This window comes from Schistocerca nitens, chromosome 5 (genome assembly GCF_023898315.1).
Source record: "Schistocerca nitens isolate TAMUIC-IGC-003100 chromosome 5, iqSchNite1.1, whole genome shotgun sequence".
Lineage (NCBI taxonomy): Eukaryota > Metazoa > Arthropoda > Insecta > Orthoptera > Acrididae > Schistocerca > Schistocerca nitens.
Genome location: NC_064618.1, coordinates 767,998,938 through 768,023,481, shown reverse-complemented (window position 1 = coordinate 768,023,481; position 24,544 = coordinate 767,998,938).

Sequence of the window (24,544 nt, the reverse complement as noted above, 5' to 3'; positions counted from 1 at the left end):
TATACATAGGGCAGACTATTCGTACCACTGAGGACCGATACCGAGAACATCAACGGCACACTAGACTGCAACAGCCCAGTAAGTCGGCAATCGCTGAGCATTGACTGTCGGAACTCCACAACATGGATTACGACCAAACCGAAGTCCTGACACAGACTTCCAAATACTGGGACTGTGTCATCAAAGAAGCCGTAGAGATCAGAGTAAAAGGAGCCACAGCTAAATCGTGACAGCGGTTACATCCTTAGCAAGCCGTGGGAACCCGCGATCACCCGGATTAAGAAGAAAAAGGATATTTCCCAGAGTGTACCGACTTAGAGGGAGGAGGGAAGAATAACGAGAGCGGTGCCGGCAGACCCTCCCTGAACGAGAAGACCTAGGACGCAGCGCCCAGACGGCGGGAGAACGGACGCTGTACCTGGACCGCGCGCGGGGCACGGACCACACCGACTAATAGGAAGCGCCTGCCGTCAGCTCGTCTTCTAATCAAAACATCTAGGAAAGGGTGCATCCCATTCGTTTCGATCTCCATGGTGAACTAAATATTCTCGTGTCTGGAGTTAAGATGTGTGGGGAAGTCTGCCAGTTTATTTCTTCCATCTCATAGAAAGCGCCTGAGGGAGGAGCGGGAGGGGTAATGTCCTATATATTCGTGGCGCCGGCCCACCGCCGGTCAGTACACGAGCGCACCTGATGATGACAACGTGGTCGATTGCCGAAATATTGTGTCCTATGCACACTCATACCAGGCTGTTCACCCGAGATTTATTTCGTCATAAAATACGCCTGGAGAAATTGAAGAATCACAATTGGATAATCGCCTACTTGGATCAACCGATAGTTTTTGTGAAACAGCTACTTTGTAAGAGACTGCATTTCACACTGTGTGAGGACTTCACTGTGTGCAGACAAGCGAAGCTTACACCTGTTCCAACATACATGGTGAGAAATTGCTGTAAACGTATTCATACATTTGCATACCTTCATCACGACGTTTATCTCACTAATATCTGGAAACTTCTATCGAAGAACCAACCATAGGGTGCACACCCGCGCCTAGAGAGAGAGAGAGGATCTTCCCTCGTCCTACATGCAAATAAATGCAAATAAAAAATATACATGCTCCGTTTTCATGTAAAGTTCAGCGGAGGTGCAACGGCGACTTTGGGGTCCTCGGCGGTCCACCAGAAGGCGGCAGGACGAAAGGGGGCCCTCCTGGCGTGCCTGAGGCTGTCGGCATGCGTCGACGTCCATCGGCTCCCTGTCCAGCTCCGGCATCCGACAGCGTGAGACCCGAGGGAGGTGAAGGCAGCTGAGGCTGCGGGGTCCTCCTGGGAATCGAATCTGCAAATGGAAAACCCGCGCCACGAACACACAGCCCACTCAATCGAAGCTTCTGCAGCCCGGCGGGGCCCTGTACAACACACAAAGAACATCGCAGCACCTGTGTCTTGAAAAACTGTGAACAAGACAAAATCATACACATTGAACCTATAGCTCTGCGCAGGGTGAGCCAACCGCTGCTGACGTTGCAGCAGCTGAAGGTGTGTTCTTTATCGATGTCCGTGCAACAGCTGCACTGCTGATTTCCTGTTGTGTGGCTGGGAATGCTATGACAAGAGAAAGAGTACCCTAACGCTTGCTCCCACGTAGGGAAGCACAGACATACACTCCTGGAAATGGAAAAAAGAACACATTGACACCGGCGTGTCAGACCCACCATACTTGCTCCGAACACTGCGAGTGGGCTGTACAAGCAATGATCACACGCACGGCACAGCGGACACACCAGGAACCGCCGTGTTGGCCGTCGAATGGCGCTAGCTGCGCAGCATTTGTGCACCGCCGCCGTCAGTGTCAGCCAGTTTGCCGTCGCATACGGAGCTCCATCGCAGTCTTTAACACTGGTAGCATGCCGCGACAGCGTGGACGTGAACCGTATGTGCAGTTGACGGACTTTGAGCGAGGGCGTATAGTGGGCATGCGGGAGGCCGGGTGGACGTACCGCCGAATTGCTCAACACGTGGGGCGTGAGGTCTCCACAGTACATCGATGTTGTCGCCAGTGGTCGGCGGAAGGTGCACGTGCCCGTCGACCTGGGACCGGATCGCAGCGACGCGCGGATGCACGCCAAGACCGTAGGATCCTACGCAGTGCCGTAGGGGACCGCACCGCCACTTCCCAACAAATTAGGGACACTGTTGCTCCTGGGGTATCGGCGAGGACCATTCGCAATCGTCTCCATGAAGCTGGGCTACGGTCCCGCACACCGTTAGGCCGTCTTCCGCTCACGCCCCAACATCGTGCAGCCCGCCTCCAGTGGTGTCGCGACAGGCGTGAATGGAGGGACGAATGGAGACGTGTCGTCTTCAGCGATGAGAGTCGCTTCTGCCTTGGTGCCAATGATGGTCGTATGCGTGTTTGGCGCCGTGCAGGTGAGCGCCACAATCAGGACTGCATACGACCGAGGCACACAGGGCCAACACCCGGCATCATGGTGTGGGGAGCGATCTCCTACACTGGCCGTACACCACTGGTGATCGTCGAGGGGACACTGAATAGTGCACGGTACATCCAAACCGTCATCGAACCCATCGTTCTACCATTCCTAGACCGGCAAGGTAACTTGCTGTTCCAACAGGACAATGCACGTCCGCACTTATCCCGTGCCACCCAACGTGCTCTAGAAGGTGTAAGTCAACTACCCTGGCCAGCACGATCTCCGGATCTGTCCCCCATTGAGCATGTTGAGGACTGGATGAAGCGTCGTCTCACGCGGTCTGCACGTCCAGCACGAACGCTGGTCCAACTGAGGCGCCAGGTGGAAATGGCATGGCAAGCCGTTCCACAGGACTACATCCAGCATCTCTACGATCGTCTCCATGGGAGAATAGCAGCCTGCATTGCTGCGAAAGGTGGATATACACTGTACTAGTGCCGACATTGTGCATGCTCTGTTGCCTGTGTCTATGTGCCTGTGGTTCTGTCAGTGTGATCATGTGATGTATCTGACCCCAGGAATGTGTCAATAAAGTTTCCCCTTCCTGGGACAATGAATTCACGGTGTTCTTATTTCAATTTCCAGGAGTGTATGTAGAGAAACGTTCCTTACACCAAAACAAGGAAAAAATAGTCTAGTACACTAGTACACCTGGGCTCTAAAATGATTACACGTAGAGTTATGAGCACTTCATTACTGCGAAACACATCTCTTCTACTGAACTAGTGTAAAGGGCTCTTAAGGTATCCATTTTAGAGCCCATGTTTACTGGATATTTTTTTCTTGTTTCGGTCCAGATTACCTCCTCCCAAAATATAGAAAACAAGGAGCCTGCAATAGAAGACAAGTGTTTCATGATATGGAAAATGAACAAGTGCTTCTAGCTCTTAAGGTATGCAGTTTAGAACACGTATTTACTAGATGCTCATTCCTTGTTTTGGTATAAGGAACTTGTCGCCGAAGTCTGTACCGGGAATTTAGTTATCCCTGTATACAGCTCTGGCAACGGTCTTGCCGCAGTGAATGCGCCGGTTCCCGTGAGGTCACCGAAGTTCAGCGCTGTTGCGCGTGGCCGGCACTTGATTGGGTGACCATCCAGCCGCCATGCGCTGTTGCCATTTTTCTGGGTGCACTCACCCTCGTTATGCCAGTTGAGGAGCTACTCGACCGAATAGTAGCGGCTTCGTTCAAGAATACCATCACAACGGCCGGGAGAGTGGTGTGCTGACCCCACGCCCCTCCTATCCGCATCCTCCTCTGAGGATGACACGGCGGCCGGATGGTCCCGGTAGGCCACTAGTAGCTTGACGACAGCTCTATTGCATATATGCCACTGTCTTAACGAAAAAAATTCTTTACCAAAAACAATCAGGTGAACGCTGGAATTGTTTCATTGCTTTGGCCACGAGTACATTTTTCACACACTTTTTGTTTCTTCAAGTTCCCCTCTTATTTGCAATTACCCTGTGATATTGCCTACATTCTGCATCTACATCTATAACATTAATCTGCAATTCACAGTTGCATGGCAGTGGGATCATTGAACCACATTCAAGCTATTGCTCTACCGTTCTACTCTCGAACAGCACGCAGGCAAAGCGAATACTTGAGGGGCTTCGGAAAGGCTCAAAATCTTGAAAAGTTCAATTTTTACTTTTTTGCGTTTTCTGAATCTGCGGACTATTACCTTTTAATAGATATATAATTTATTCAATTCCGAAGACTACAACTATTTTTAAATTTTTTTTTAAATGTGTTCTACATGGGCGTGACCCACTGTGGCGCTGTTAAACTGCTGTCAAATGGTGTTATTATTAACGTCCGTGTTCATCAGGTACATTTGAGTGATGTGAGATAAAGTATTTGTTGTGGCTAACCTGTGATGGTTCAATATATATCGCTGGTGTGATTGTCGATTGTTTCATGTTTATTTACTCTGTCGTTATCTCGAAAATATTCGTAATTAGTTCTGTTTCTTGAGTCTCTGTTTTGTTGAAGTATAATAATGAGTAAAAGTAAAGTTATTAGAAATACTCTGAAGGCTTTTAAGGAAAGGAGAAATGTTGGAAAGCCAAAGGTGTGTGTTATTACTGTAAACAATAAAGACGATGAAAATCCCCAACATAGCTTGTGTCCCAAAGAAGAAGACAGTTGGTGTAAATATAATAAAGGATTGCTACCTGGTGAAGTGTACACTCATAAGCATAGTCTGCCTCATGCAATAATGGAGGTGATAAAACCTATTTTCAGAGACTTAGCAGCAACTGAACTGTTGAAATAGTGTATTCACGGAAAAACTCAAAACCCCAATGAAAGTGTAAATAGTGTTATATGGTCAAGAATCCCCAAGACTGTATTTGTTGGAATAGAAACACTTCACTTTGGTGTGTATGATGCTGTTGCGACTTTCAATGATGGCAACATTGTAAGGTGCAAGGTATTTAGAAATATGGGAATGAAGATAGGTTCTAACATGGCACGAGCGATGCTTGCTTTAGACAAGGAACGCCTTCGGGCTGCAGACAGGGCTGTAAAGAGTCTAGAAATACAAGCAAGAGTAAACAGGAGGAGGAACAAGAGGAAGCTGGAGGAGGAGTTTGCAGAGGATGAAGATAATCCATCCTATGGACCTGGAATGCACTAAAAAGTTAATCCAATCTTTGTCGCTCGATTCCCAAACCTTTTATTTTCTCATACTAATTACATGTTTTCTAAGGATCTTCCAAACACATTTGTTTCAAACTTTCAGTAAATGTTACACAGTACCTTCTGCATAATTTAACACAGCCTTTTTCCAAAAAACTGTATATTTTTGAATATATAAATAAAAAATTGCAAAAAAACGTTGTGAATTTTCATTACAATTGAAAAAAAATCATCTTTAATAACTGAACTAAAATTTTGTAAAATCCCTGTGTTATGTTGTAGCCCATATTCCAATAAATAATCTGTAAAAAGTTCAACTTCCTACCTCAAATACTTTGTGAGGAAAGATGTAATTTATAAGCGTTATTTTAACATTGTAAGTATAGGGGGTTCCGGAGCCCCTTAAACCTTTCGTGAGAGCACTGATTTCTCTCATTTTGTTCCGCTGATCGTTACTCCCTACGTAGTTAGTCGCCAACAGAATATACCTGTATTCCATTCTGAGGCTAAAGTTGGTGATTTCATGAGAAGATCCTGTCACAGCGTCCGCAGCTCGTGGTCGTGCGGTAGCGTTCTCGCTTCCCGCGCCCGGGTTCCCGGGTTCGATTCCCGGTTGGGTCAAGGATTTTCTCTGCCTCGTGATGACTGGGTGTTGTGTGATGTCCTTAGGTTAGTTAGGTTTAAGTAGTTCTAAGTTCTAGGGGACTGATGACCATTGCTGTTAAGTCCCATAGTACTCAGAGCCATTTGATTTGAACCTGTCGCAGCGAAAAACGCTTTTGTTTTAATAACTGGCAACCCATTTCACGTATTTACACCCGCTGCAGTCAGTCCCGTAATTCGCGATAGTACACTACTGGCCATGAAAATTGCTACACTCCGAAGATGACGTGTTACAGACGCGAGATTTAACCGACAGGAAGAAGATGCTATGAAAAACAGATGATTAGCTTTTCACAGCTTTCACACAAGTTTGGCGCCGGTGACGACACCTACAACGTGCTGACATGAGGAAAGTTTCCAACCGATTTCTCGTACACAAACAGCAGTTGATCGGCGTTGGCTGGTGAAACGTTGTTGTGATGCCTCGTGTTGTGGAGGAGATACGCGTACCATCACGTTTCCGACTTTGATAAATGTATGATTGTAGCCAATCGCGATTCCGGTTTATCGTATCGCGACACTGCTGCTCGCGTTGGTCGAGATCCAATGACTGAATATGGAATCGCTGGGTTCAGGAGGGTAATACGGAACGCCGTTCTGGATCCCAACGGCCTCGTTTCAGTTGCAGTCGAGATGACAGGCATATTATCCGCATGGCTGTAACTGATCGTGCAGCCTCGACTCGATCCCTGAGTCAACAGATGGGGACGTTTGCAAGACCACAACCATCTGCACGAACAGTTCGTCGACGTTTGCAGCAGGATGGACTATCAGTTCGGAGACCATGGCTGCGGTTCCCATGGACGCTGCATCACAGACAGGGGCACCTGCGATGATGTACTCAACGACGAACCTGGGTGCACGAATGGCAAAACTTATTTTTTTTTCGGATGAATCTAGGTTCTGTTTACAACATCATGATGGTCGCATCCGTGTTTGGGGACATCGCGGTGTACGCACATTGGAAGTGTGTATTCGTCATCGCCGTACTGGCGTATCACCCGGCGTGATGGTATGGGGTGCCATTGGTTACACGTCTCGGTCACCTCTTGTTCGCATTGACGGCACTTTGAACGGTGGGTGCTACATTTCAGATGTGTTACGACCCGTGGCTCCCCCCTTCATTCGATCCCTGCGAAACCCTACATTTCAGCAGGATAATGCACCACCGCATGTTCGAGGTCCTGTACGGGCCTTTCTGGATACAGAAAATGTTCGACTGCTGCCCTGGCCAGCACATTCTCCAGATCTCTCACCAATTGAAACGTCTGGTCAATGGTGGCCGAGCAAATGGCTCGTCACAATACTCCAGTCATTACTCTTGATAAACTGTGGTTTCATTTTGAAGCTGTATGGGCAGCTGTACCTGTACACGCCATCCAAGCTCTGTTTGACTCAATGCCTAAGCGTATCAAGGCCGTTATTACGGCCAGAGGTGGTTGTTCTGGGTACTGATTTCTCAGGATCGATGCATCCAAACTGCGTGAAAATGTAATCACATGTCAGTTGTAGTATAATATATTTGTCCAATGAATATCCGTTTATCATCTGTATTTCTTCTTGGTGTAGCAATTTTAATGGCCAGTAGTGTGTAAAAGAAGCTAACTCTCCTTGCATTCGCACGAAAAGGAAGGAAAAGCGAAGGAAAACGACCACACTTGTGACGTTTTATCAATGAGGAAGAGCTGGCTACATGGCAAGCGAGGCCGTTCTGCTACAGCGGAACGCCGGGCGCAGGGATCGCTGCGAGGCGTAAGCGGAAGCGGGCGGAATGGAGCCGAGCGGATATCCTCGGCCAATCTGTTGATCGGAGGCGCGAACCTCTCGTTCGATCTTTCGCATCCGGCGCGCACGCCCCGGGGATTGCCGGGCGCGCGTGTAACGACGCCCTGGGGGTGGCGGCGGCGGCAGGCAGTGGGGGCAGGGCAGGAGGTGGGGGCGGCAGGTGGCGGCGGCACGGCACGACTGATGCCGGCAGGCCGCCTCATTACTCCCCGTCGGCGCCTCTTTGCATTCGGCTCTCGTGCCGCGCGCCGCCGCGGGCCTCTGCCCCCGTCACCGCCCCCCCAGTCAACGCCGCGCATACGTGCCTGTTTTCTGCCCTCCCTTGTATTCCGCCTCGTGTTGACAACACCGGAATATAATCAAAGAATGCTATTTGCTGACTCGCTCCCCTCCATACATTCAGTGCTTCCGTCGCTCATTGCCAGTGACAGATGGAACGATGGGGATGTTTTATGTTCTTTGAACGTTATCTTTACTCCCTTCGTGAGACACTGCACATTTTGCGGTAATATTCCTGCAGATATATTTTAATTTTAATTAGTTTGCTATCGTACACTCTCCGCTTTGCTTTTGCGTTTCATTAAACCATTATACACTCACCAAAAAAAGAAAATAAAGTGCTCTATTACCGCGGTGCTAAGAGTTCCTGACCCTTTATCTAAAAATGAAATAGAGATACACAAAACCGGCCGGGGTGGCCGAGCGGTTCTAGGCGCTACAGTCGGGAACCGCGCGACCGCTACGGTCGCAGGTTCAAATCCTGCCTCGGGCATGGATGTGTGTGATGTCCTTAGGTTAGTTAGGTTTAAGTAGTTCTAAGTTCTAGGGGACTGATGACCTCAGAAGTTAAGTCCCATAGTGCTCAGAGCCATTTTGAACCAAGGTGCACAAAAACAACCTTTCAGCACTCTTTATGGCTCATAAAAACAAAAACATTCCAAGTTGTACTGTTGTTGTTGTTGTGGTCTTCAGTCCAGAGACTGGTTTGATGCAGCTCTCCATGCTACTCTATCCCGTACAAGCTTCTTCAGCTCCCAGTACCTACTTCAACCTACATCCTTCTGGATCTGCTTAGTCTATTCATCTCTTGGTCTCCCTCTACGATTTTTACCCTCCACGCTGCCCTCCAATACTAAATTGGTGACCCCTTCATGCCTCAGAATCTGCCCTACCAACCATCAATTCTTCTAGTCAAGTTGTGCCACATATTTCTCTTCTCTCCAATTCTATTCAATACCTCCTCATTAGTTATGTGATCTACCCATCTAATCTTCAGCATTCTTCTGTACCACCACATTTCGCAAGCTTCTATTCTCTTCTTGTCCAAACTCCTTATCGTCCATGTTTCACTTTCATACATGGCTACACTCCATACATATACTTTCAGAAACGACTTCCTAACACTGAAATCTATACTCGATGTTAATTAAACTTCTCTTCTTCAGAAACGCTTACTTTGCCAATGCCAGTCTACATTTTATATCCTCTCTACTTCGACCATCATCAGTTATTTTGCTCCCCAAATAGCAAAACTCCTTTACTACCTTAAGTGTCTCATTTCCCAATCTATTTCCCTCAGCATCACCCGACTTAGTTCGACTACATTCCATTATCCTCGTTTTGCTTTTGTTGATGTTCATCTTATACCCTTCTTTCAGGACACTGTCCATTCCGTTCAGCTGCTCTTCCTTGCCCTTTGCTGTCTCTGACAGAATTACAATGTCATCGGCGAACCTCAAAGTTTTTATTTCTTCTCCATGGATTTTAATTCCTACTCCAAATTTTTGTGTTGTTTCCTTTACTGCTTGCTCAATATACAGATTGAATAACATCGGGGATAGGCTACAAACCTGTCTCACTCCCTTCCCAATCACTGCTTCCCTTTCATGCCCCTCGACTCTTATAACTGCCATCTGGTTGCTATACAAATTGTAAATAGCCTTACGCTCCCTGTATTTTACCCCTGCCACCTTCAGAATTTGAAAGAGAGTATTCCAGTCAACATTATCAAAAGCTTTCTCTAAGTCTACAAATGCTAGAAACGTAGGTTTGCCTTTCCTTAATCTTTCTTCTAAGATAAGTCTTAAGGTCAGTACTGCCTCACGTGTTCCAACGTTTCTACAGAATCCAAACTGATCATCCCCGAGGTCAGCTTCTACCAGTTTTTCCATTCGCCTGTAAAGAATTCGTGTTAGTATTTTGCAACCGTGGCTTATTAAACTGATAGTTCGGTAATTTTCATATCTGTCAACGCCTACTTTCTTTGGGTAGCAATCTAGATTTTATGAATTTGTGTTCCAGATTGCAGAATACACCAGTACTTCTAATACCCGGTAATACGACCCATTGCACTGATGCATGCGTGTATTCATCGTGGTATACCGTCCACTAGATCGTCAAGGCACTGTTGGTCCAGACTGTCCAACTCCTCAACGACGATTCAGCATAGATCTCTCAGATTGGATGGTGGTCAATCTCGTCCAGAAACAGCTCTTTTCAGCGTATCCCAGGTATGTTCGAGAGCGTTCATGTTTGGAGAACATGCTGATCATTCTGCTCTAGCGACTTCGTTATCAAGAAGGAAGCATTCACAAGATGTGCACGATGAGAGCGAGAAGTTTTGTCCATTAAGACGAATCCCCTCCCCCCATGAACCATGGACCTTGCCGTTGGTGGGGAGGCTTGCGTGCCTCAGCGATACAGATAGCCGTACAGTAGGTGCAACCACAACGGAGAGGTATCTGTTGAGAGGCCAGACAAACGTGTGGTTCCTGAAGAGGGGCAGCAGCCTTTTCAGTAGTTGCAAGGGCAACAGTCTGGATGATTGACTGATCTGGCCTTGTAACAATAACCAAAACGGCCTTGCTGTGCTGGTACTGCGAACGGCTGAAAGCAAGGGGAAACTACGGACGTAATTTTTCCCGAGGGCATGCAGCTTTACTGTATGATTAAATGATGATGGAGACCTCTTGGGTAAAATATTCCGAAGGTAAAATAGTCCCCCATTTGGATCTCCGGGCGGGGACTACTCAAGAGGATGTCGTTATCAGGAGCGTGGAATGTCAGATCACTTAATCGGGCTGGTAGGTTAGAAAATTTAAAAAGGGAAATGGATAGGTTAAAGTTAGATATAGTGGGAATTAGTGAAGTTCGGTGGCAGGAGGAACAGGACTTTTGGTCAGGTGATTACTGGGTTATAAACACAAAATCAAATAGGGGTAATGCATGAGTAGATTTAATAATGAATAAAAAAATAGGAATGCGGGTAAGCTACTACAAACAGCATAGTGAACGCATTATTGTGGCCAAGGTAGATACGAAGCCCACACCTACTACAGTAGTACAAGTTTATATGCCAACTAGCTCTGCAGATGACGAAGAAATTGAAGAAATGTATGATGAAATAAAAGAAATTATTCAGATAGTGAAAGGTGATGAAAATTTAATAGTCATGGGTGACTGGAATTCGGTAGTAGGAAAAGGGAGAGAAGGAAACTTAGTAGGTGAATATGGATTGGGGCTAAGAAATGAAAGAGGAAGCCGCCTGGTAGAATTCTCCACACAGCACAACTTCATCATAGCTAACGGTTTAAGAATCATGAAAGAAGGTTGTATACATGGAAGAACCCTGGAGATACTAAAAGGTATCAGATAGATTATATAATGGTAAGACAGAGATTTAGGAACCAGGTTTTAAATTGTAAGACATTTACAGGGGCAGATGTGGACTCTGACCACAATCTATTGGTTATGACCTGTAGAATGAAACTGAAGAAACTGCAAAAAAGTGGGAACTTAAGGAGATGGGACCTGGATAAACTGAAAGAACCAGAGGTTGTACAGAGTTTCAGGGAGAGCATAAGGGAACATTTGACAGGAATGGGGGAAAGAAACACAGTAGTGAAGGCAGCAGAGGATCAAGTAGGTAAAAAGACGAGGGCTAGTAGAAATCCTTGGGTAACAGAAGAAATACTGAATTTAATTGATGAAAGGAGAAAATATAAAAATGCAGTAAATGAAGCAGCCAAAAAGGAATACAAACGTCTCAAAAATGAGATCGACAGGAAGTGCCAAATGGCTAAGCAGGGATGGCTAGAGGACAAATGTAAGGGTGTAGAGGCTTATCTCACTAGGGGTAAGACAGATACTGCCTACAGGAAAATTAAAGAGACCTTTGGAGATAAGAGAACCACTTGTATGAACATCAAGAGCGCAGATGGAAACCCAGTTCTAAGCAAAGAAGGGAAAGCAGAAAGGTGGAAGGAGTATATAGAGGGTCTATGCAAGGGCGATGTACTTGAGGACAATATTATGGAAATGGAAGAGGATGTAGATGAAGGTGAAATGGGAGATACGATACTGCGTGAAGAGTTTGACAGAGCACTGAAAGACCTGAGTCGAAACAAGGTCCTCGGAGTAGACAACATTCCATTGGAACTACTGACGGCCTTGGGAGAGCCAGTCCTAACCACCAATTTAGTATTGGAGGGCAGCGTGGAGGGTAAAAATCGTAGAGGGAGACCAAGAGATGAATACACTAAGGAGATTCAGAAGGATGTAGGTTGCAGTAGGTACTGGGAGATGAAGAAGCTGGGACAGAATAGAGTAACATGGAGAGCTGCATCAAACCAGTCTCAGGACTGAAGACCACAACAACAACAAGACGAATCCCTCCGTGAAATGCTGTCGACTTGCAATCTACGTCGTAGGATGTTATCGCTGTATTGCAAAGCCGTTTGATTGCCTCCAGTGACCACCAGTGGCCCCACATAAAGCCACCCCAAAACATCAGGGAACCACCACCATGTTGCGCTCGGTACACTTTGTGCCTAAGATGTTCTGGCTGACCAGCCAGACTACCTCCACAACGTATGTCCGAGTGTCATCCGTGAATAGACCCTAATGCCAGTTCTGACGAGTCCATTCAGCATGTTTTTGGGCCCATCTGTACCGCGCTGCGTGGTGTCTCGGCATGGACGTCGGGAGTGAAGTTGCGCATCGTACATCCTATTTCGTACAGGTGGAGTCGAAACACAACGTCTTGTGGCTACACATATCACTATTTAGCACGGTGCCGTTCCTCTCAGGCTTCCTCAAGCTGAAATCTGTAAGTAGTGGTCATCAGCTGCAATAATAGTCTTTGGGTGGCCTGAGCGAGGCAAGTCGTCGATAGTTCCGAATAACATCGCTTTTGTTCACTGTGAGACTTCTGGAAACTTTCCTTGATGAGAACCATTCCTGACACAGCGTAACAATGCGGATAAGACCTTATGGTGGAAATACTGGTGTTATGACTGGATCCGATCAGCTGTCTTACTCACTTCTTCGCATGCATGCTTGTGTACGTATTTCTGATGTTTAAGTGCCATCTATGAACAATGTAATGGGCTGCGCTGTTGATGTAACCTGGACATTCGTCGTTAGTGTTAAGGAAAGCTTGGAACCGGGGTGACGTATTTCTAATGACAAAGTAGTGCAGACATGTAGAGTGGCTAATTCTGAATGTGAATGGCCTGTGGGTCCCTTGTGCCCGCATTCCTGTTTTGAAATTTTTCTGATGTTTTAAGGATTGTGTTACTCTGGATACTGCCCAGTTGCTCTGCGGTTTTATGTTGTTGTTTCAGTGGTATAATCAGCGGTACTCGTCGTCCGTTGTATCTGGTCGTTTAACTGGGGAGACGACGCCTTGGCGGCAACCAGTTTGAATGGTAACCGATAGCGCGGTCGCTGTATTTATCAGTATACTCCAGTTCTTCGGCGAATTTAAGTTCAATATTTTATTATTTGTTCGTGGTGACACCGGCATTCTGGCCTGATCTCAGCTGTAGTTTCCAAGCACCTATGATGTGCCATTACTGGTCACTGAAATTTTTTAGTACCCGAAAGACACCTTTCATTGTACTGGGTTTTTAATATCTTATTCAGAAAGAGAAATTGTGAGTTGCATCTGCTGTTATATCTTAAAAGGTGTCCTGCTTCCGCGGAGTTTTCTCAGCAAACCATTTATTGTTTGTGTGGTTCTTAAGATTTACGTAAAGAGGGTTTTCAAATTATTTATTCTTTGGTGTGGGCTTTGACGCCCGTAGACATTTTGTCTGTTCAGCAATGTTTCAGATTTTAGGGCAATCATGTACACACATCAAAAAAAGTTTGTCAGAGTTCCGGAAGCTGTACAGAAAATTGGAAACAGATATCAACATAAACATCATTTCCACCCTTTTTATTGCTCATGAAATCCACACGTTGCATGTTGTACCATCATACAGCGAACCCTTCAGAGGTTCACACCGGTACCTCTAATACCCAGTAGCACGTCCTTTTGCATTGATTTCGTCGTGGCATACTATCCACAAGTTCATCAAGGCATTGTTGGTCCAGATTGACCCACTCGTTAATGGCGATTCGGCGTAGATCGCTCAGAGTGGTTGGTGGGTCACATCGTCCATAAACAGCCCTTTTCAATCTATCCCGGTATATTCGGTAGGGTTCATGGTTGGAGAACTCGCAGGCCACTCTAGTCGTTGTCCTGAAAGAAGTCATTCACAAGATGTGCACGATGGGGCGCGAATGGTCGTTGCCACGTGAGGTAGCCGTGCGGTCTTGGGCGTCTTGTCACGGTCCGCGCGGCTCCTCCCGTCGGAGTTGTGAGTCCTCCCTCGGGCTTGGGTGTGTGTGTTGTCCTTAGCGTAAGTTAGTTTAAGTTAGATTAATTAGTGTGTAAGCCTAGGGACCGATGACCTCAGCAGTTTGGTCCCATAGTCCTTACCACAAATTTCCAAAAATTGTCGTCCATGAAGACGAATGGCTCACCAATATGCTGCCGATATGGTTGCACTATCCATCGGAGGATGGCATTCACGTATCGTACAGCCTTCACGGCGCCTTCCATGACAACCAGCGGCGTACGTCGGCCCCACTTAATGCCACCCCAAAACAGCAAGGAACCTCCAACTTGCTGCACTCGCTGGACAATGTGTCTAAGGCGTTCAGCCTGTCCGGGTTGCCTCTAAACACGTCTCCGACGATTGCCTGGTTGAAGGCATATGCGACACTCATCGGTGAAGTGAACATGATACCAATCCTGAACGGTCCATTCGGCATGTTCTTGGGCCCATCTGTACCGCACTGCATGCTGTCGTGGTTGCAAAGATAAACCTTGCCATGGACGTCCGGAATTAAGTTGAGCGTCATGCAGCCTATTGCATACGGTTTGGGTTGTAATACGACGTCCTGCGGCTGCACGAAAAGAATGGTGGCGTGGCTGTCAGTTTTTCTCCGAGCCATAATGCGTAGGTAGCGGTCATCCACTGCAGTAGTAGCCCTTGGGCGGCCTGAGCGAGGCATGTCTTCGACAGTTCCTGTCCTTGGATCTCCTTAATGTCCAAAAATCATTATTTTGGTTCACTCCGAGACGTCTTGACACTTCCCTCGTTGGAAGCTCTTCCTGCCACAAAGTAACAGTGCGGACGCGACCGAACCGCGGTACTGACCGTCTAGCATGGATGAACTGCAGACACCAGCAGTTGTGTATCTCCTTCCAGGTGAAATGACCGGAACTGATCGGCTCTCGGAACCCCTCTGTCTAATGGGCGCTGCTCATGCATGGTTGTTTACATCTCTGGGCGGTTTTAGTGACGTCACTGAATAGTCAAAGGGACTGTGTCTGTGATACAATACCCACAGTCAACGTCTATCTTCAGGAGTTCTGGGAACTTTTTTTGATGTGCGTATCTTATTCTGGGGTAACATCAGTTTGCTGTTGTCGTGCAATTGTTGAATAAAATCTGTTGGAAATGACAAGCCAGAGTTTGTGTTTGACTGGCAATTATTGCCTTGTCTTTATTGAGTTGAAGTATCCTTGAGCGGGTGTCCCACGTCACAGTATCCATCGCTCGTATTGAAGGTTTGAGGGACTTCGGCATCCTCTTATGAAATAAAATGGTGGAAAAGCTTAGCGCTCTGCGATGTCATCCTTGGCGTCGACATGTGCGAGAAAAATACCACAGTCCAGAAGTTCATGTGAGGTCTAAGACGGGTTAATGGTGTCAAATTGGCACCAAATGTCACCACAATTCTCTTCTATGCCACCGTGGCCATGTCACATAATGGGAATGTTCAAATGGTTCAAATGGCTCTAAGCACTATGGGACTTAACATCTGAGGTCATCAGTCCCCCTAGACTTAGAAGTACATAAACCCAACTAACCTAAGGACATCGCACACATCCATGCCCGAGGCAGGATTCGAACCTGCCACCGTAGCAGCAGCGCGGTTACGGACTGAAGCACCTAGAACCGCTCGGTCACAGCGGTCGGCTAATGGGAAGGTTGTCACACTCCCTCTTACTCACATTTGACTCCTTCTTATGCCGCCTTTGAGATGGAGGTCAAAACTGCAATACCAAGGGTTGAAATCACGCTGTTTTCTTGTGGATGGCTAAGGAAAATATTTCAGACACACCGCCGCTCAGAATCGTCCTGACTGTGTGGCATAAGGATGACAGTGAAGTCTTTCCCTGGGTCTTTGATTCCCACACATTTCGCTGTCGAAAACGGCAGCACGCAGTGCCACGAGCAACAGGAATACATTCTTGACAACGTTCGACACTTTCTACACCCTCCCCCCTCGCCCGAAAGACTCAAACGTCCTCTCAAGTGGATCGTGTGGCTGCATGATCTAACCCCTTTGGAGTGTAATGCAATCTCCCTTTGTGTCTCTGGTGTATACGATGGGGCCATAAGCGACCGATCGAAACCATTCGACGAAATTAGAACGTGATCCGAAGCAGCAAAGGGTGTTCAGGTTTTTTCTGCGCTCCTCTGGCGTGATCACGGAGGGTTGCGACATTTATATGTGCGTGTATAAGCCACCAAATAGTTCCTCCAACGCCCCCTCCCCCTGCTCCCCACCCCCCTCCAGTTTGGCAATGCCTTCGATGCCACCTACGCACCTTTATTGAACACATTCAAACTGTACCTGTCAGAGATTTCGACACCCTTTCTGATGAGTGGTGCCTCTTGGCTTGGTATAGTGCCTGACGGCAGGCAACTACTTCGACAGCCTACCATCACAGTCGTCAAAAGTAGGAGTTAAATGTGGTTAAGAGGGGGTATGACGCCATTCCCACTGTGTACCACGTCCAGTACGGCACTGGGCAGAACTGTGGCGATATCTGATGTCAATACGACATCATTAACTCACCTGACCCTCAGCTGAACTTCTGGTCTGTGGCCTTTTCTTCCCATGTGTCGACACTTTGCTGTCCGAAGCGTCGCCGAGCCCGAGGATGAAGTCGCAGAGCGCCACACTTTTCAGTCGTTACAGAGGAAGGTTGTAGGCACCTCTGACGCAAATTTCAAACTTGTGCATCGCAACTGGAGACAATTGCGGGATTTCAAAGAAGTTTTACCTTTTTCTTTTTACGATGAACGTTGTTATAACGTGCACTTTCAAGAACTTTTGAATAGAAACGACAAATTAGATGCCACATCTGTCAGTATCGTAGCATCTTGCTAAAGTATCCTTTCTTCAAGCTGTCAGAAAGCTACAAAACAAGACAGCATCCCTGCTGTGTTCTTTAGGGAAAGTTGTCTCTATCATATAAACATATGGATTTGCTCATCAGTAAACTATCGACAACTGAAACATTATTGATGACCTCAGAGACGCATTAATTGCTACGATCTTGAAAACTGGAAAGAGGTCTGAGGCTGATAACAATCGTGTAACTTTCACGCTCTCAATTAATGGTGATTTTCTCGCTACATTTCTGTCCATCCGTTTGACACCACTGACTGAAGAATCTTAAGCTGGTTACACGTTGACTTCTGATCCAACCGAGGAGACATCGACATGACCTTCAGTGGCAAAGTGAACACTGATATTCCCATAAATAGAAAGGGAGAAACATTTGAAGCCGTCACAAGTGTCAGAGATGGGAAGTTGCCGGTACCTTGTTCTCAGTACTACTCGACTCAGTGATTTATCTTGGCAAAGCGAAATTATCATCGGATGTAGAAACGGACTACAGGATTGACAAAAGATTCCTGGGTCTAAAACTTCCAAGGGTATTGGTCTATCTTCAAATAGCGTTGCTGAAACCCGGTATGCTGATGCGTTTTGGTGTTTCGGTCAATTTATATGAGTTGTATGACATTATGAAAGCCTTTACTGTTTAAAATAGTATTGATCCATATCCTGCGTTGACGTATTGATATTGCCCATGCAACGCATGATGCTGTCGCAAACAATGCCGACCATAGATCATTTTCCGCCCTTTGGCGACGTATTGAACGTGCAAACAGTGATGTTTAATTTCAACAGCAATTCAAACATGTGACCACGTACAAAAAAAGGGTTTCCGGTAACCTTAACATCAGCACTGGCGCTAACCCTCAAGTAAACCAAGCCTAACGGCATTTGTGGAACTTGGACCACCTGTAGGAGGCTCGTAAATTGCTTGGAGAAATACCAATGGCGTCTAAAAAGCGAATCCTTAAAATAGAACGGTTACAGCAGTGTGCTCTGAGAAGGTAGCATCAACTCGGTATATTGGTGAAATTTCCGTATGTAGGCCTTGTCTCTGGAAACAAATTGCGTACCTTAGATGGATCTCTGAAAGATATAAATAGGACTTGAATCTAGGATGTGGAGAAGAGTGATCAGTACTGAAAACTGAGAGAATACAGCATGTAACAGACAATCAGGGCAGTCGACTGGGTTCATGAGGGCCCGTGATACGTCGAAGAGAAACATCGAAAACATGGAGAAGGTAGGCGAGAGGCAAGGAAAGCATGAAAGGCAACTCGAATAAACACAGCCCAGCAACTGCCATTGATGAACATGACTGTCAACTTTGAGGAAGAGTTCACCGCTCCAGAATTCTCGACATAAAATTGGTCTATACTTTATACTTTAATTTTTGACAACACTTGGTTGTAACAGCCAAGTAACTACCTACTGTGTGAATGATGGATGTGTGGAAAACAGGTGTAAGTCTCAAGTCTGTAAATAGTGGAAGTTTAATTTTAAATCTTGTACATTATTTGACTGTTCTTATCTGAGGATCATTGAAACGAATAATTTACTTTAATTTTTCACAATACTTGGTGGTAATAGCCAAGTAACTAGCTACTGTGTGAATGATGTATTTAATGAAAGCAGATGTAAGTATTAAACCTGTAAATATTAGAGGTTTAATTTTAATCCATGTATATAATTTTACTGTTTATTGACTGAGGATAATTAAAATTAATGAAACTCAAGTTTTTCTAATTACATTTCTGTAGTGTGTTTATCTGACATGTTCCACACCCAGGAGAATCCCCACTTTTGTGGGTCTATGGAATGAATAATTAATCTAATCTAATCTAATCTCTATAGTCTTCAGAGAACCAGTAATCAATGAGTTCCTGGGGTCTCAAGAGATAAATCTCGTCAGTGAGTGATGAATATGATTCTAAATATTTTGATAGCGTTGAATGGAACCAGCAGATTCCACGGGCACAGTGATGAACTTGGCTCACAGATGTCCAAATGGGGCACATCTGCATAGACTAAATACTAGTTGAGACAGGACCACAAGGTCTCAGTGTCAGTCGTCGTCTTATGTGAACTTCACTTCGAAACAGGTTTTTGAAACATCTGGGATTCCTAGCTGCAGTCTCAGTGTACAACTCCGCTACAAATGATCAAGAGACAACTTCTCCTTCATTAAAGTGTCTTCACAGGAACCATGTTAGTGAAAATTAAGCTGCGCTAATCCTGAGATTCTGAAACACAGAGGCTGCTCAAATACGATCAGCGAAAACTTTCAGTTCCGACTGATGTTGAAATATCATTCTTAGATCTCGTCAGAAATGAAATGGGACGCAACAACCATGCAGTACCAAAGAGGAAAACTGAAACCTCCAGGTAAGATTATTTGTACAGTGGTTTCTGTAGTCATCTCTGGGGATGGTAGTTCATACACAGTAGCTCCAATATCTGAAGGTCCAGAGAAGGCCTCAAAATGTAAATGCGGATCAATCAAAATTGAAGAAATAATACCTCGATAATTTATCTCTAGGAATAATAAGTCGTTCAGGATGAGTAAGTTAGAATTGAAATTGTCCAGCATAATGAGAGAAGCAGGATAAAGAAACGAGCGTGCTCTTATGCAAGAGACCGGCTAATGAAGCGATCAGCTGTCGCTCAGGGTTGCATGGAAGCAGGGGGCCGGACCAGGGAACCGCCAGCCCCGATCATATGCATATGAATGAACAGCCGGCCAAGTGGTGCGCGCCGCACCGGCTCAACACTGCCCGCCGTTCATCTGTATGCGGCGCGCTGCAGTACAACGCATCCGCCAGCGGTTTCGTTCGATACCTGCGCGTGTTCTACTCTGCGTCATTTGCATCGTCAGCTCGTTTCCAGTGGCCCTGCGAGCAAAGAGATGAATAAATTCGCGGACGATAAATCGACTGGGAAACAAACACAGATGCGGAGGTGTAGAGTGATCTCGTTTATGGAACCGAAACGATACATTCACACACAGAAAAAAACGCTTTATTACAAACAGGGATGATGAATATTTACAAGAAACAGGAGACACTTCTGTAGGTGCACGCCATTTGTCTTTGGCATAACCCAGTCAATGAAGACCTTTTAGGTCGGATAGAGAAAACAATCGCGTAGTCGCAGATTGTTGTACATTGGTAGGGAGGAGGGTCATGAACAACATACAAAAAAATCCCCCCGCTGGGATGTGAGCGTGAGGTGGAGGGGGGGGGGGGAATTCGGGTTGGGGCTTTTAAAGGTCACTTCCTTATGATTTTCTTGAACAACTTATAACACTACTGCTCCGCTCGCTACACTGGCATACCATTTACCTAGTGACGACAAGATTTATTTTTTGTCACAAGGCAGCCACGTATAACTCTACTGCTGTAGTAAATTTGACAAATATGGCCTAAACTTGAAGTAAATGTTACCGTCTGAGAGGAATTTATAAAAGTGACCGAGTAATACCTAATGGTTTTGGTTTATCGAACTTAATGCCATTGTTACTTAAACACAGACAGTGACAGATCCAATTTACAAAATGTTTTAGCTAATCACATTTACTCAACTGAAATAGAATGCGGTCGCCAGAATTAGGCATAGAAATGTGAAACATTTCCTTTAAGTAAACAGTGAATAGTTTTGATCAAAAAACGGAACCTATACTTTTTCTCACAGAAGTGCAACGAATGCCTTTACAAGCAGACAAGTAGTATAGTGGATATAACCAGTTTCAATAGGATATGCAAGTTCTCGCAAACACAACTGACAGTTTAGCACTCATCAACAATAAATACTTTACCTGACATAAGTTATTTCATCAACAATATAAGTGGAAATCAATGTTAAACTAAAAATGGACATGGACCTAGTCCTATTTCATCAGATACTTTCTAACTTTACCTTCAGAAAGAAAAACAGTAAATGGGGGCTCACAAGCTTATATTACACTTTTCATCACACAATGTGCACAAAACTCAACATTAACTTCAAATGCATTTAGTATATTTATTAATCAAGTAAATTTATTCATTTTGAGCAATTTAAAATGGGGGACCCTTTTTCTTGACCATCTCCATAAAACAATCTAAACACACTTTTATGAACAAACTAAAGAAAGCAAACTTTGGAAATACTCTTTCACAACTTTCTTTCACCTTGTATGAATTTTTTACAGTCAATGCAGAAGATCTTTTCTACAGGATTTTCAAATATGATTTTAAGATCATTTACTTATAGCTAACCTGAAAATCGTTTGGCCTATTTGTCATCAGCACGCAATTCAATTATTGGGGAGGCTTTCATAAGAGCAATATTTACTTCCTCCCTCAGCTTCAATAAAATCCATAGTAATTTTAGGCAACATTTTTGCACTCGGGTTTAAGCAAAAGTAGTTAAACACTTGATTTTTCACCAGTTGTCATAATCAGGGTACTCGGGAATCACTGTTTAAGAGGAATGGATCCTAAGAGGCATCATGATAGGAAACAAATCAAGTTTGGTACACAAATTGAATATGAGTTACCTTATATTTGCACATACTTTATGAAATGTACTGATCCATACTCTTCACAAAGATCTGACTTCTCCTCTCTGATGAAGTGATTGCGCAAATTTCGTGGTGAGTACATAACAAGACGTGGACTTTCCATTGTAAGTAATTTGCTCCGTTGTTATCTTCTTGGATATGATCATCAAGTTTTACGGTATTTTCCAGATACATGCCAATATTTTAGAGCCATTTATCCACCCGGGGCTTTTCCATAATAACTCCAGGTACTGATTGCTTCACGCGGCACCTGCGCTGTGCACTTACCAGTTACTAGTTGCCGGCTGTCCGGTTGCTACTTTCCGACTCCCTATTGCTCCACCTTTTCCCTTGCACCACCACATTTTGCGCTCTCTAACTCACTTTCGTCTCAGAGGGGAAGCACACCAAGTTTTTATTTATACAATTCAAAAGTCCTAGGGGTGAATCAGCATATACATAGTTGTATATTCATAACTTTTACAAATTACTTTCATTTACACATATTAGCAATTCAACAAAAAAAATTACATGTTATTAAAGTCATCCTCCTCCAAATGAGTCAAAGTGTTTAAACGGCGAAGAGAAAACATATTATACATTTTTATACATCTTTACATATCAAAGAAAACATACTTTATACAAAGCATAATTAATCAGAAAAAAATATTTGGTATCTTAACTATGGTGTTACAAACGTGAATAAAACCACAGCTTCGAGCAAAAATTTATCCCGGTGCAAAATTACACTACATTTATTCATTTTTTTTCAAGGACTAATAGTTTCCACGTTGCAGGGGATTGAAATTTCGTTGATAACAAAAAATAGTATTTTGAGGACTTAACATTATACTGTTAAATGGAGTTCGTTAATAAGAATATTAAATGTGTGTAGAGCGTCTAAGTGTAGCAGAACCAAATTAGTGGATAAATTGTGTTCTGGGGGTATAACAGGGTGGTGAGGACTGGAGAGGAGGTTAGAAGCACATGGAGATAGGTCGCCAGATTGTGATCGTGCACTTACCTCCTTCATAGGTCAGCAAACTGTGGAGAGATCGGGTGATTCCCCACTCGATCTACCCCACTACGTTGCAAGAAGCAAGTACTGAACGTTTCATAAAGTTATACCGATCCTCCGCAGCGTACCTTACGAACCTGTGTCGATGCTCGCTGCTGACGTGCTTAGGAGGGGTTGGGTTATTTTTCACAAAGTGTAATAACACGAAATGGAATACAGATAATAGTTACTAAAAGGTATTAACGCATATGGACATGTTGTTGTTGTGGTCTTCAGTCCTGAGACTGGTTTGATGCAGCTCTCCATGCTACTCTATCCTGTGCAAGCTTCTTCATCTCCCAGTACCTACTGCAACCTACATCCTTCTGAATCTGGTTAGTGTATTCATCTCTTGGTCTCCCCCTACGATTTTTACCCTCCACGCTGCCCTCAAATACTAAATTGGTGATCCCTTGATGCCTCAGAACATGTCCTACCAACCGATCCCTTCTTCTGGTCAAGTTGTGCCACAAACTCCTCTTCTCCCCAATCCTATTCAGTACCTCCTCATTAGTTATGTGATCTACCCATCTAATCTTCAGCATTCTTCTGTAGCACCACATTTCGAAAGCTTCTATTCTCTTCTTGTCCAAACTATTTACCGTCCATGTTTCACTTCCATACATGGCTATACTCCATACAAATACTTCCTGATAACGACATCCTCTTGAGTAGTCCCCGCCCGGAGATCCGAATGGGGGACTATTTTACCTCCGGAATATTTTACCCAAGAGGACGCCATCATCATTTAATCATACAGTAAAGCTGCATGCCCTCGGGAAAAATTACGGCCATAGTTTCCCCTTGCTTTCAGCCGTTCGCAGTACCAGCACAGCAAGGCCGTTTTGGTTACTGTTACAAGGCCAGATCAGTCAATCATCCAGACTGTTGCCCTTGCAATTACTGAAAAGGCTGCTGCCCCTCTTCAGGAACCACACGTTTGTCTGGCCTCTCAACAGATACCCCTCCGTTGTGGTTGTACCTACGGTACGGCTATCTGTATCGCTGAGGCACGCAAGCCTCCCCACCAACGGCAAGGTCCATGGTTCATAGGGGGGGGGGGGGGCATATGGACATAATCTACGTAAATCTCTGAACAATTCTACACTGCAGAGGGAAAACTGATTATTAGTTATCTTCTAGGGCAGCTGTAGCACTTTTCCGGAAAAGTCAACTTCCCCCCGCGACGAGTGCTGCTCGCTTTTTATTTTGCAGACAGACTGCAGGTCCTTAGAATTTCCTATCCAGTCCTCTTACGTGTATATATACAAATTACCTCCATTGTGTCCGAACACACAGTGCACCGAACACTTCAAACGATGGGCCTCCATAGCCGACAACCCATGCACGTTCAATGTTAACAGCACGTCATCGGCAGCTGTGACTGAAATGGACACGTGACGAACGGCACTGGACATTGGCGCAGAGGCAGATCTTTGTATGGTCTGATAAATCCCGACATCATCTTCACCACGCCGATGTGAGGGCGCGAATCCACCGTTTTCCAGGGAAACAGCTCCTTGACACTTGTATTGCGGGTTGGAGACAAGCTGGCGGTGGTGGCATTGTGCACTGGGGAACATTTACATGGGTGTCCGTGGTTCAAGTGGAGCTCCTACAAGGCACCACGACGGCAAAGAGTATTGTACACTGGCTGCAAACCATGTACATCCCTTCATGATGATCATGTTTCTCTACGGCAGTGGCATTTTTCAACAAGACAATGCGCCATGTCACAAGGCCAAGAGGGTGATGGAGTGGTCCAGGGAACACAGTGGCGAGTTCCAATTGATGTGCTGGCCCCCTAAGTCACCAGATGTAAACC